This window comes from Natrix helvetica, assembly GCF_964273705.1.
Source record: "Natrix helvetica genome assembly, chromosome: 2".
NCBI classification, from domain to species: Eukaryota; Metazoa; Chordata; class Lepidosauria; order Squamata; family Natricidae; genus Natrix; species Natrix helvetica.
This window is the reverse complement of record NC_138552.1, coordinates 63,351,697-63,365,477: the sequence shown is the minus strand read 5'-3', so window position 1 is coordinate 63,365,477 and position 13,781 is coordinate 63,351,697.

Genomic DNA, 13,781 nt, shown 5'->3' with positions numbered 1-13,781 from the left:
ATACCTAGATTTGAAAATTCTGCTGCTTAAAACCCTTGACCCATGCTTACTTTCTCACTTTTGCAAGTAAAATCAAAGATGTATTTTTTTTAAAGAAAGAAGTCTCCACAGGAGGTTGAATATTATAAGAAACTGAATGGTAGCAGTATTTGGAAACGTTTTCTCAGACTATGCATCTCACACTAAACTTTTCAGCATTATGGATTTCCATACAATGCAGATTTTCACAATATCATATATTATTTCAGTTACCCAGTTTAGAAATGATTAAAATCAGAAGAGAAGTATAACACTCTACCATAACAAGGAATACTATGACATCAACTAAGTTCAATCTTTGGTCATTTTGCTGCTGAAGGGATGATGGGTAACTTCAAAAATGCCAGCCATGTTTTAAAAGCTTATTATCTTTTATTTGGACTTGGATCATAGAATCGTCAAGAAGTATAGGCCTTTACCTAAAAGATGTACACCCAGAGAGATCTACAAATGAAAATTTCAATTGTAAAGAAAAATTGAAGGTTATGCTGTCTGTGTGATCTGAATATAGATTTTGACCATCTGTAAAAATCTATCATATTTTAGTTGTCCAAGTGATTTGAGTCAGTATAGTTTAAATACTGAAAAATATCCTTCATGAAAGAAACATAATTTTAATTATCAGCCTATCAGTTTGCAAAACTAGAAATCCAAATAGGTGGCTTTGATGATGGGTTCTAGCATTTTGTGAAATATGTTTTTAATTCAAGTTCTTTATCTCAGATTTTATCATTTTTGCATTAAACAAAAATATCCATTGATGTAGAATTAAATTAACTCAATCACTTGAATGATTGTAATTTTAAGTGGCAGAAAAATGTATTGTCAAAGTAGAGTGTTTTGGGGATGAATTTTGTAAGAATAGGGAGGATGGAATAGGGAAGGAATAATAAAATGAGTGTTGAGACATTGCAATGCAAATGCCACTTCTTTCATAAGTGTATCCTCATGTCTCATATTTGTCTCTAAGAAGAACCCCCAAAAAGAGTTTTGGAGATAGAAAGAAAGACGTTTGACCTCCCAGCCAATGCAAAACATTGAAAATACCTATAGCTTATTGGATTGTTGTCCTTGATTACTATACTGTCTTATCACAAATTTATATACCTATCTCAGGTAGATTGGCTTTGATTGATAAAATTTGGACATAATTTAAGAATGTCAGTTGGCATGCATTAGCACGGTGTTTCTCAGCTTGGCAACTTTAAGATGTGTGGACTTCAGCTCCCAGATTTCCTCAGCCCTTCAACTAGGAGTTGAAGGGTGCCAGATCTGAAAATAATCAAGTTTGACAAACACTGCATTAAAATGTCTAAAAGCGGCATATAAAGGCTTAACATGGATGCTCCCCAGGTGAGCAAAGCTCATGCAGCAGCCTTGCTGAGCTGTATACACATTCATTTGCTGAGGATGACTCTGAAGTGCTTCTACTGAGAACATAATCCCCACCCCCCAAAAACGCAATCTTTGTGGGGAGCTTATCTCCATTGAATGAATTGTTTATGACATATCACACTTACAATTGTGCAGGTACTTAAGAAAAACGGTAGAGCCTTTCTCCCCATTTTTTAAAACTTTTCCCAAGCCTCTTTCTAATGTTAACTATCTGCAGTCCTGGCTACATAAGAATTAGTCTTTGGAAATCAGTCCTTAAACTTTTACCAGAATGAAAGACAAGAAGAAAGGCATTGGGGGAGGGGCAGAAAGTCAAGATGGCAGGTGTGACCACATAGTTTGTGCCATAACCTTAACTTTAAAAGAAAATAACTTTCTTCCTTCATAGACATCCTTAGGAAGGAAATAGGTAAAGCAACAAAATATCAAAAATGGTGGTGTAATGTTAAAAAGTCCAGTTCAGGTTTTGAAGTACAGTATTTATAAATAATGGGACGCGGTGGCTCAGTGGCTAAGATGCTGAGCTTGTTGATCAGAAAGGTTGGCAGTTCAGCAGTTCGAATCCCTAGTACCACCTAACGGAGTGAGCTCCTGTTATTTGTCCCAGCTTCTGCCAACCTAGAAATTCGAAAGCATGTAAAAATGCAAGTAGAAAAATAAGGACCACCTTTGGTGGGAAGGTAACAGCGTTCCATGCACCTTTGGTATTTACTCATATCGGGCACATTACCATGGAGACATCTTTGGACAGTGCTGGTTCTTTGGTTTTGAAACAGAGATGAGTACTGCCCCCTAGAGTCGGGAACGACTAGCACATATGTGCAAGGGGAATCTTTACCTTTACGTTATTTATAACTAGAAGCCATTCAATCTAGATCCTTAGAATAGTGGGGCAGACAATGCAAAAGGAGAGCAAAGATGGCCTCAGCCACAGAGGTTGGATTGAATAACAAGAGTAATATGATTTATTTTGTTTTAACCTTTTATTTAGACTTAAACCAACAAATCTCAGTAGTAGCTGCTCTGAAGAATTTATTGTCTTACTTGTTTTAAATGTGAGTTTCTAACATCCCATTATTCTTTGGTTAACCTTCCAAATGGCTTTCAGCAAAGGTATTTATTAGCAGGTTTGTGGCAAACAAAATTGTCACAGATCTGAAAGCAGAAAATGTCAGTCTAACTAATAAGCACACTACATACACATAGGTCATTGTGCAATAGATACATAGAACAATTCCCTTTCAACTAATAAATACATTTATTTATTTTTTTGTGTCCTGACAAAGAGATAATTAGAACACTTTGACTTGGTCAAAAAACATCAGAAGATTCTCTGTTGAAGACAGGATAGAAAAGTTCTGCAAGATACATTTACCTGGAAGTTGAGGGTGAAACCCCTACAATGCCAGGCAACTTCTTTGTTGAGAGGAACTAACTCTCTATGCAGTCTCCCAACATGATCCCTTTAGGCTCCTTTGCAATTCTCTTTAAAGAAGTCTGCTGCCAAGTCTCTAGCCAGCAAAGAGACTTCTAAGAGTGACTTCTCCTCTCCTTCTTTTCTTCCCCTGTAAAAGAACCAGTGATAGGTAGAACACCTTTACTGTTTTCATTAGAACAACCACCCCAGAATTGTACAGGTACAGGAATAATGTTAACTTGAAACAACATTAAGCTACCAAATACAATTAGATGCATTTCCTTATGTCCTGCTGGCAGTTCAGACTCAATCAACTGAGTAGCTCCATTAAAGAAGCAGTAAAAACACAGTAAATATTTACATTATGTTTCTTATTCTTAGAAAATTTAAGATGGGTGGACTTCCGTTCCTGAAATTCTTGGTTAAGTTCCTCCTCTCTCTCTTCTTCCCAAGGTGCAGTGGTGAAATTCATTTTTTTTTTACTACCGGTTCTGTGGGTATGACTTGGTGGGTGTGGTGTGGCTTGGGGATGTGTGGCTTGATGGGCATGTCATGGGAAGGATACTGCAAAATCTCCATTACCAACCCACTCTGGTGCCAGCCAGAGGTGGCATTTGCCAGTTCTCCGAACTACTCAAAATTTCTGCTACCTGTCAGAACCTGCTGGATTTCACCCCTGGTATATGTTCTATCTTTGCATCTATAGATTCACAACTTTTTATATCTTCATAGACCTTTCTTGAGTCTTCTGAGTTTTGTTTCTTTTTTTTCTACAATTTGGGAGAGATCTGCTTGCCTCCAAGCTCTCTACCAGATGCTTTTTACTGCTCCTTTTAATCTCTACCTCAACATTTCATTTCTTGTTTCTGAGTTCTTCCAGTTACAGACCTGTGCAACCAGAATCATCCCTCTCTCTCTCTCTCTCTCTCTCTCTCTCTCTCTCTCTCTCTCTCTCTCTCTCTCACTCACTTTCTCTCTCTCCCTCCCTCCCTCCTTCACTTCCTCTTTTTCTTCTAGCAAATTTTTGTCAGTTTGTGTTAAGCTTTGTTTCATTTCCTATCCATCATTTTTCATTCTTCTAGTGACAACTGCTGCGATTTCATTCACAGTTTTCTTAAAATAAGTAGAATCCTGATCATTTCTCCATTGGACTTTCAGCTCAACTTTTCCCTCACATGACATGTTAAGGCAATCTATCTCAATGTCGGCAACTTTAAGATGTGTAGACTCAATTCCCAGACTTTCCTCACCAGCAGAATTCTGGGAGTTGAAGTCCAAATTTGTTTTAATGTTGCCACAATTGGAGAACCCTGAGTTAAAGGACAAATGTTTTGTTTCCCAGTCTTGTCTTCTATTTCTTTCAAAGTGCAAGTACATATAGCAAAATATTATTCAGCAGATAATTAATCAGACAAACATACTGATCTAATGTATATTTACTGAATCATACTTTCTTTCTCCCTGTGACCCCATAAAGAAAATGTAAGCTGGGAATGCTCATGTAGGCCATGAAGTATCTGTATGCTGCAACTAAGCCTGAATATTGCAGGTATATAATTTTGATAAGGGGGGGAAATGAGAAAGCACACACATACGCAGAAAAAATCATTTTCTTTCCCATTTGCTTTAGAGTATTGTAAAAAAAATCAAATAGAAAACTGACTTGCTTGAGAAAAAGAAACATTGAGCAAAAAGAAGTGATAACACAATGGAAGAAACAAAACATTTTCACATAGCAAGCTATTCTTTCCTGTACGTGTAATCTATATAGCAAAACAAAATCAACTTTGATTTCTCCATTTATAAACAATAGCAGAATGGTGAGGAATTTGATCCCAGACCTTGAGCTAGAAAAGAAAATTCATTTATTCTTTCTTGGATGTTGTTTCTATATGTTTTCATGTTCTGCCTCTGGAAATTTAGAAACAAGACAAATTTGTCAAATGGTGTGTCAGTTCTGAGGGGGAAATAGATAACAGTAGATTAAAGAAATACGGCTTGGAAATACAATTTTTGTTGTCTTATGCTCATACCCATCTTTCCATTTGTTTAAAAATTGTATTACAAAACACACTTTAATAAAATATATGAGGTAGGTTTAATTCAATCGTGTCAGACCTTTAGCAAAACATGAAGCTTGTCTACACGAGGTCACTAATTCTTCAATAAGTCATATTCATTATGAATCAAATTACGTAAAACTTTGCATGTATGTATGTTTTAAAATTACAGCTAAGGGGAATGTAGATCAGCTTATAGTATAACTATAGAATTAATGTAGATTGATTCATTGTACCAACGTAAGATTAATGAGGATCATTTTATAAACAAATGTAGAGAATGTAACATGACATTTCTAACATGCCACATGAAACCTACGCCAGATACTGGAAAGATACTCGCCGCCCCGAGTCCCTTTGTGGAGAGGGTGCGGCCTATAAATTGAATAAATAAATAAATAAATAAATAAATAAATAAATAAATAAATAAATAAATAAATAAATAAATAAATATAAATATATAAATATATAAATATATATATATATATATATGTATGTATGTATGTATGTATGTATGTATGTATGTATGTATGTATGTATATATATATATATATATATATATATATATATATATATATATATATATGTATATATATATATATAATTAATAAAGAGGTGGATCATCTGGATCAAAATAAAAAATAGAGTTGCAGCCAACCTAGTGGTCAAACAACGTGGCATGATCAGGTGGATGGCATGCAGTGAAAAGGTCCATTTATATTGTAGCATAAGAGCAGCTCAGCTCAACCAAGCCAAAGCACATCTTACTCCAATATAATGCTTCTCATAGTCTCCAGCACTTTGAGGTGCTCACCAACAGGATGTAGAGATATATCTTTACCTGCTGTAGTTCACCTTCAACTGGTATTTGGAGCCAAGCTATCCCCGTTCTGGATTAATATTGAGCTTTCTGAACTAACAACCCTTCATCAACATGTTGTGCATGGATTTATCTAATCTCCTTTTAAAACTTAGTGGCCCTCACTGTGTCCTAATAGTTCTACAGGTTAGTTATATGCTGACTCACAATAAACTCAAGTGTTTGGGCCAGGAAGTTAGGCAAGCTCTGTTTTTGATGATGTATTATCTTTGTTTGATTGGGGTTTATGGATTTAAGCTTTAGCACAGTGAGTCTTATGTCCAGCACTTTGTTTTAATTTTTATACATTCCCCAAGTCACTCTGTGAAATGGGTTGCTTTATATAATTTATATAAAATTCCTTATATAAGTTATATAAAGAAATGCAGAGTATAGTGTTGGGAAAAGACTAGCAGATTTGTGGAACAAAATGTAAGTGACATATTTTCTTCTTTCCTTTCTTGCTCATTGAAATCATCCAATTAGAATTGAATGATATTTAATAATGAAGCTTCTGGTTGGTATGGTGACAAAATGAATTTGCCAACTTTTTCCTTGTTAGACTAAGGGGCTATCTTATCATCTTTTAGCCATTTTATTGGTAAGTGGGAAAATTCTTTTCTTCTTTTTTTCATTTAAATTATCTCTTTTCAGTAATAAATTATGGATTTAAAATCAAAAAGACAGAGAAAACAAAAGAGCCATTTCCCAAGTGAAGTGAAGAAGAGCAGAAAGCTCTAATTTCATACTGAATTTCTTCAGGACCCATAAGAGAAAGAAACACAAAAAGCAACCGAAAAAGAAAATTATTTCTTTTTATGTTAAAAGCTTTTTTCTTATATAATTTTAGACTGGCTGAATTTATACAGATAAAAACCATAGTGAATCATGTGAAACACAACTTTTGGGAGGTGAAACAAAATTCTGACACTTTAGACCAGAAAATGAACAAAGTTGAAAGTAAATAAGATGCAATGACCAGTTTGCAGGATTTATTTCATAGAAATTGTTAATAATTTTGAAAGATTCCTTATAATGTTGGGCAAAATTAAGTCTTAGTATGACACAAGTATACTTGTTTTCCCTTCATTCAGAATACAAGCATCTTGGGTAGGATTGGTTTTCTTGTTTGTTCGTTTCCATTCAGTATAAAAAATTCCATACCATTGGGAGTTTTTTTTAATATTGATAGCCTGAGATCATATCCTGCAATTTTTTGGCAGGTGTTTTTTTTTTTTTTTTTTGAATGCAATGAAGAAAATGTAATGATTTTATCCAGGTTGAAGTGGAATTTAATTAGTGAACATTGTTTGTCAAGAACATTGTAGGGTTTTTTTCTGTTTTAGAACGTGAAGAATCCAGAGATTGATTGATTGATTGATTGATTGATTGAGACAGACAGACAGACAGACAGATGATAGATGATGATGATGAAGAAGAAGAAGAGAGAGAGAGAGAAGAAAGAGAAATAAAGATAGATAGATGGATGGATGGATGGATGGATGGATAGATAGATAGATAGATAGATAGATAGATAGATAGATAGATAGATAGATAGATAGGATAGGATAGGATAGGATAGGATAGGATAGGATAGGATAGGATAGGATAGGATAGATAGATAGACAGATAGACAGATAGACAGATAGATGGATATATGAACAGATATGATAGATAGATGGATAGATACATTTTCAGGGAATAATATTATTCTGGAATCATCTGAATAAAAAGGTATAATTCATAATGTGTCCAAAGTAGGATAGTTTGAACCTGGTCAATAAAAAATGTAATATATTATTTTAGTTCAAGCACTAAGATGACAATAGTTAAAAAGCCAAGAGTTCTTTCCACAGGGCCCATAATCCAGAAAATGCCTTGTAAATTTCCTACCAAGAAGTGATAACTAATTAGAAATCACAATGGTGGCAAAAGAGAAGAGAGTTAGACATGAATCTAACACTCTGCACATCCATATTTTCTGAAGAAGAATAAGATCAAATTGTGGGATGAACTTTACACATCAGATAAGTTTCAAAGGTGTTTTTTTTTTTGGGGGGGGGGGTTGTTTGTTCATTTTCTTTTTTGCTTTGTTTTATTCCCAAATGAGGAAAAATCTCATCTGGAAAGGCTAGGAAGTGAAGATGGTGGAGAAACAAGAGGTTTCAGGGGGAGAAAACTTCACAATCTGAAGACAGATTTTAGCAGAATATTAGCTGAAGCAATTCAATTGGACTAAATAAAGGTAGTCCTCGACTTACAACCACAATTGAGCCCACCTTTTCTGTTGTTAAGTTAGATATTTGTTAAGTGGGTTTTGCCCCATTTTATGACTTTTCTTGCCACAATTGTTGAGTGAATCACTGCAGTTGATAAGTTAGTCACCTGGTGAATCTTGCTTCCTCCTTGATTTTGCTTGTCAGAAGATCGCAAAAGGGGATCCCATGACCTTGTGGCACAGAAACGGTCATAAATATGAACCAGTTACCAAGCACCTGAATTTCAATCACAAGATCATGGGGATGCCCCAATGGCTATAGGTGTGAAAAACAGTCATAAGTCCCTATTTTCAGTGCCTTTTTAACTTTGAACAGTCACTAAATGAATTGTTGTAAGTCAAGGACTACCTGTACGATACTCTTAAAGGATGTATTCTTCCTTTTCTTTCACAGGAAGGAATACTTCTCCTAAAATAGTCTGCTACAACACTACGTACAATATGCAAAATGAAAAATGTGCTTCAGTTAATGCATTTAATTCAAGTGTATTCAATGGGCTAATCAATTAATCACCTAGTCCTAAATAATACTTTGTATTTCGGGTTTTTTCTCTGCTTGCAATTGAAAACAAATTCAAGATTATGAATGAGGACACAACTAGTAAAAACAGCAATCATTGAAAGTCTCCAAGCCAAATTATTAGTTTTATATAGGTTTGCAAAATATAACCCCTAATGCTTCGGGTTCTGGAATTTCCTTGTCAGATGCAAGAGACCATGAATTTTAATATTATCTATTTCTTGTTAACTCTATGCACTGCACTATTTAAAGTTTAGAGAAAATAACAAGCAGTCTTGCCTTTGTTTTGACTGCAGAAATATACAGAAAATTGCTTCCAAAACAAAGAGTTCAATCGATGACAGCTTTGGCAATTAAAGATAAGGTATGGGCTGTATGCGCTGAATATGACTGTCATATAACATCTCTGCACATGTCCGAGCCTTCAAATGAATAGAAACGCACAACTTGTGTCACCCTGGTGAGCAGCTGTCAGCAAATGCAACAGATTGGAAAAGAGAAAACCTATTACAAAGAAAATGATGCAGCCACCAGATCCAAGGAGTCATCCTCCAGTGAACTAGGACCTTGTAGAAGGCATAATGTGGTATTCCTAGAAGTTGCAAAGGCCACTGGGCTTGTCCTCTTGACACATTCTAAATAGGCTATTTCTTTTAACTATCTTCTTCTGCAGAAATGGGGGGGGGGGGGTTCCTCACTTGCCAATCGTTCTTCCCATTATGGTTCTAATTATGTATGAGCCTGCAGGGCTAACAAAATGGAAGCACAGCATGAAGGATTTTTTTTTATAAGCCCAGGTACATTGGGACTGGAACAGACAGCCTTTCCTGAGGTCTAAATATCTATGAACACTGAGTCGAAGCTGGGGCAGGATTTAATTTACTCTGGTGTTGCTGTAATTTACATGCAAATGGAATTAAATAACTACATTTAATGGGGTCTATTTCTAAAACTATTCCTTTCAAATAATTTAAACGTGTTGCTTCATTTTTGCATTATGAGAAAGGGAAAAAAGGTACAATTTTGCCTCTGCTGTAGAATACCTGTAGTAAAGGGGGAAAAAAAGACTTTTGCAAAATATAGTTACACTTCTGGCAAATATGCCTGTGGCTTGAGACTAGCAATGTGATGGAAAAGTTGATTCTGCCATGGCGCAGGAGGAAGTGCCCTACTTCAGACAGAGAGGAACAGAAACCAGCCAAGCTAAGAACTGAGATCTGAACAGTTCAACAAGATATAATCAAATTCTGGCCAAAGAACAAATTGAGTCACTATTCAGACTTTTGTGAGACAACTAAATGGATCGGATTAGTACTGTGCAGTTAAACAAGGTAGTCCTTGACGTAAGTTCTCCACTTACTAAATATCACCAATGGTGATGCAATGGTAAGAATACAGTACTTCAGGCTAACTCCTGAAGTACACTCCTCTGCTCACAATACAATACCTTATACCACCAGGCTTGAAATGTTGGGCTTAGATAACTTAGAACTATGCTGCCTTCAGTCTGACCTGAGCATAGTACACAAAATTGTCTGCTACAATGTCCTACCTGTCAATGACAACAATACATGAGCACACAATAGATACAAACTTAAGGTAAATCGCTCCAAACTCATTTGCAGAAAATGCGACCTCAGCAACAGAGTGGTCAATGCCTGAAATCTACTACTTGACTCTGTGGTTTGATCCCCAAACCCCCATAACTTTAACCTTTAACTGACTACTACTGACTAGCCTTCTATTCTTCTTCTATTCTTCAAAGGTCAGTAAAATGAGAATCCAGATTGCTGGGGACAATATGATGACTCTATAAACCTCTTTGAGAAGCTTGTAAAACACTGTGAAGCAGTATATAAGTCTAGGTTCTATTGCTATCATCTTACTGTGCATTATTTTTGACGATATTTCCTGTACTGTTGCCATATACATCAGCAGTCCCCAACTTTTGTGGCTTGGCAAACCAGTGGTGGTGATGGTAGCGGGGGGGAAGAGGGGATAGATTCATGCCTGCACCACTTTCACAAATGCAGCTTCATGTGTGCTTGTTCACCCACCACTTTTGCAGCCTGGTCCTCAATGGTCTATGGAGGTGGACCACGAACCAGGAATTGGGGCCCCCTGATGTACATAATATCAAGATCCTTGGTAGATCTGCTGAATCTGAGAGCTCAGGCAAGCATGCTAGATGCATAGAATATTCTGCTCCGTAAAACTATTGCATTTCATTAAATTAAGAAATATTTTCTGCCAGTTTTGGTCTCTCTTTACTTCTTGATAAATTCCAACAAGAAATTGTGATATATTCACAACACATTTCATGGTTGGATGGGATAATGTCGACCTATATTAATATTATTATATTTTCTCAGCTTATTTCATTAATCAGTTTTTAAGCTCTCTTTGTGTCTATAAGCACATTCATATTAAAATAGAATTTATAACAAAGAGGTTTATACATGTTGAAAATACATGACTTTTAAATATGGTTAAATTGGGAAAACTATATTTTAAAAAATAAGGAAAAACAGAAAGAACTTCACCTTTTTCATTTTCATTAGCTTAACAGTTTCTCTAATATTTTCACCAAAACTCTTTTCATCCCATTTCTCACCTTTTACCTATAGGCAAATAACAAACCTTCACCTTGAATCATAATCAACAAAAGTCCATTAAGAGCTACCAGAAATAACTATATATATAAATTTTAAAGAAGTAAATAAATACTTTCAAAATTATTTCTTCTTTACATAATACTTTACACAATGCCTTGTCATTTTCTCTAAAACCCTTCTTCCCATGCCTTATCTCATATCTATAAACCAATTTGAAAACCTCACCATTCAATCATAATGAAGAAAAATTCCATTAAGAATGACTAGAAACAACAAATGGAAAGTATTAATTTTTAATCTCTTCGAATGTGGTCCCACAAATTAATTTATCTTTTTGTCTCCCCTCAATTATAATATCATGGCTTATCACTTTCTTTAAAAATACCACAAAGCTCACTTTTTCCCATATCTTATCCATAAACAAATTGTTAAAGCATCTTTATTCAGTTCTCTTCGGGGGGGCGGGGCGGGCGGAGGAGAATAAACTGCTGTTAGAAAAGAGAGCATCACTTACAATTTATCCTTGACCATATAGGTCTACTTTATAAATCTTAGTTTTGGTTTTGGGGTGTATGGGGTGTTCAGGGAGGTACCATCTCTGGTGTAGGGCCATGTCATGTGCTTTTAGGGCAGCTCATTTTAGGGCAGCTTTTGGGGCAGCTCATCTACCTTTGGTCCCCACCTGTCACTCAGCTCTCACCAGTGGTTCCTAGTAGCAGTAGCATGCACAGCAGCCACACCCTGGGCAACAGCTTTGACAGGCTGGCCAAAGCAGGTTGAGAGTAGCCATTGGGTCCATTGATCTTCAGTGAGATAGGGACTTGTCTATCCTGAACATGTGAAGAAACATTCTGGTGGATTTAGCAGATGAAACCTACTAGAATAGGACAACAGTCACGAAAGCAGTCTCTGCAAGCAATGTGGTACGGTAACAGCACACCAAGACACAAAAGAAGCCCTGGTCAACCACTGTGCCCAGCCCATATCCAACTATCTTGATTCTTGTCCTGCTAATGGAGCAAGATGGAATCTGGGAAGAGAGAGTAAGGCTGACTCTGCACACCTTTCCCTCACTTTAATTCAATTCACACACCAGGTCTTGACATCAACTCAATTAGATGTGAAGGTCCTCTTTGACATCTACAGGGTGGACAAATATCAGTTTTGGTTTTAAGTATCTTGATTATTCTTTTTACATAATGTCCCCAAAGCTTATTTTTTTCTCTCTTTTGCTTTTCTCAGAAATTCCTTCATAGAAATCTTTCACATCTTTTTTGCTAAATCCAAAATAAGAAAATTGTCTAGATAACTTTTCTGAAATAAGATCCATGTATCCAAGTCATTCTTCTGGTTTATTTTTTTACCTTTTAACTATTGAAACCTCAGCCAGTTCAGAAAAATAGGCAGAGCTGGTGGGTGGAATGTGGAAAATCAACAGCAATGCCACTTCTGGCTTATAGTGAAAGAAAAAAGTCTACTGTGTATTAAAAGTCATCTGACCAAAATGACAGTGAAGTGAATGTAAATATTTCTGAGATGATTAAAACCAATAAAGATGGTGCAACATGATTCATGAAGAAACTGGCAAATGATAGCTGTAATATAAAAATGGATACACATATAGGTAGCAAATGATCAATTGTAGCTCCCAAAGTCTCCATCTGCTATTTTGCAATGAATTGTTCCTGAAGGGGACAATTAAAATTTGGTTAAAAGTTTCAGGCAGTTGACTATATTCTAGCTAGATTATGTTACATTTAGATACTAGGCTGATGCTACATAATGTACAACAAAAATGTACTTGCTTTTCATAACGTATAGAAATAAGAATAAAATAATGAAAAGACAGATGCATACTTTTCTGTTTGCTTTTAAAAATAAGTATATGCATCTAATACATATAGAAATATTACTATAGAATAGTGTTTCCTCAAGTTTAGCAATTTTTAAGATGGTAGATGTCAACTCCTGGAGTTCCCAAGCCAGCTGACTGGGGAATTCTGGGAGTTGAAGTCCACTCATTTTAAAGTTACAGCGATTGAAAAATGCCGCTATAGACAGTGATACCATACATGGCCTGCGCAATACAAGTAACTAGTAGATGAGAACAACAAAGAATATTCTGCCAATAGCGGTCATCTGAATTTGTAGAGTGCAGACACCGTAGCCCAGTTCTAATAAAATACACCTGGTACATTAACGAATGGAAGCATACTTGCTTATTTGTATCTCTATAAATTGTGCTAATTTGGAATTCATTTGGATGATGGGCTCTACTTCTTTCTGTTGCAATCGTTTCTAGAGGATCTTTGTTAGACTTCTGTAGCAAGAACAATGTATAATCTTATGGCACTTTAAGCACCAACACATTTATTTTGACATAAGCTTTAGGGGCTTATAGAATCACTTGATAAAGTGTAATGTAAACCAAAATAGTTTATCTGATCATAAATTTGTAGTCTTTAAAGCGCCACAGGAACACTGTTTTTCTTTCTATTTGACTCATCTGTTTCTTCCAGGCTGATTCATTAGATTAAGTTTTCCCAAACCTCATATTGTTCTGCTGTTTGAATCTTCAAGCATCCAGTTTTGCCTGAC